Source organism: Priapulus caudatus, unplaced genomic scaffold (genome assembly GCF_000485595.1).
Source record: "Priapulus caudatus unplaced genomic scaffold, Priapulus_caudatus-5.0.1 Scaffold364, whole genome shotgun sequence".
NCBI lineage: Eukaryota > Metazoa > Priapulida > Priapulimorpha > Priapulimorphida > Priapulidae > Priapulus > Priapulus caudatus.
The window spans coordinates 46,007-47,659 of NW_014577425.1; the positions used below are offsets into that span (position 1 = coordinate 46,007).

At 44.4% G+C, this 1,653-nt stretch overlaps 1 protein-coding gene across 1 annotated transcript in view; it reads right to left on the reverse strand.

The window, feature by feature from the left end:
* Nucleotides 1–1,653, reverse strand: part of LOC106809557 — a 10,248-nt gene that overhangs the window by 6,877 nt on the left and 1,718 nt on the right. The window lies entirely within an intron of this gene.

Below are 1,653 nucleotides of genomic sequence, written 5' to 3' on the forward strand. Positions count from 1 at the left end.
TAGATAATAGGGCCCTATTATCTACTCCTGATATATATCGACAGCTAAATAGATCGCACATTCCTGGGGTATTTACGCTGGAAATTCATGTATTTATTCTAGATTGTTGTGTCGAAGACAACTGATCATATGCCAATGACATAATGAAATTTCATGTTAGAAATATAACAGTTGCGGTCTGATTGCATACGTTGAAAAAATTTCGCGGTAAAATTTGTAAGATTTTTAACCATTTTAAACCATGACTAAAAATCGTGAATTCTCTTCACAATTCTCAATCTTCTCTTCTAACGTTAACGCCATCATACCACACAGAAATTATAAAAATTAAATTATAAGAATTAATTATGTTAATATTGCCCCACCATTACCGAGCACTGATGCTTTATACTAAAGATTAAAATGTTAATAGTCACGACATAATAAATCGCGTAGAAACATTTATTTCGCTCCTGCAACACAAGATTTATTTGCCAAAACATAGTCTACCAGCCCTAAACTAAGTACACAAATATAATCAACCGTTAAAACATTTGAACTAACAAGAAGTTTAAACGCTATAATGTGTCACTGCACCACGTCCCCTACTAGTTCATTTGCAATCGTCAAGCGAAATACTCGTTCGAATTAGTCCGACCCTCCCGCGCGTTAATTTGAAGCAGTGACATAGCGGTAATTAGGAGCTTGGCGGGCCATAGTCTGTGCACCACACGGTACACCGGGGGGCAGGCTGCCAGCTTCCCGCCGGCCGCCATGACAGCTAATCATTCCAGGCTTCCCCGGAAGATGCTCACGCGGGCCCGGACGAGGGGTAAGCTTCCCCAACAAGACGCGTTTCGTTTTACGTCGTTTTTCTCCGCAGATTCTCGGGTCTGAGCCGCTCGCTCGCGCACGTGTTCGGCATCAGGGCGGTACGGGGGGTTGTCGGCCCCGCCGCGGGATCGGCCGCCGAGCGTGTAGTTAGTGCAGAGAATTGTAACTTTAGCGAGTTAACAACAAATTAACAACAGTAACGCGCAGGATTACGTGACGGATTAGCGTCGGATTTAAGCGGATCGTCGGCAGCGGCGCGGCCGCAAAAATTCGTCTGCAAATCGCCGCTAATCGTCTGCTTCCAATTACATCGCGTTTCTTCTGAGTATCTAATTCTGCAATTAATGTCTCGAAAAACTTCCGCCGTGCCTCGGCCGCGCCGCACGGCAGCGGCCGAGGCAAGCTAATTAACTAGCGAAGGTGTTTATTCTGCACTGATGTTTACCGGATGTTCCGCTAATGTATCATGCGGTCGTTTATTTCGGAACTGTCACTCGCTGTAGCCCGCCTCAAACGGTGACAAACAAGTTAAGTTGGAACATTCGATGCGTGCGTGCGTGCGTGCGTGCGTGCGTGCGTGCGTGCGTGCGCCACAGCAGCAGAAAGCGCGAGGCGTGTTCGCTTGCCCACCGTGCGTCGCAGGCTGGGCAGTTTCGTTTATATAATTATTATCGTCACTGTTATTGTTCGACGCGTGTCTGTTATGGCATTCTAGATTCGCGAAAAATTCGGAACACCGACACCTCAAAAAACTACAAATCGTGAATACAAATACGTATATATATATCTATATATATGTATATATATATATATATATATATATATATATATATATATATA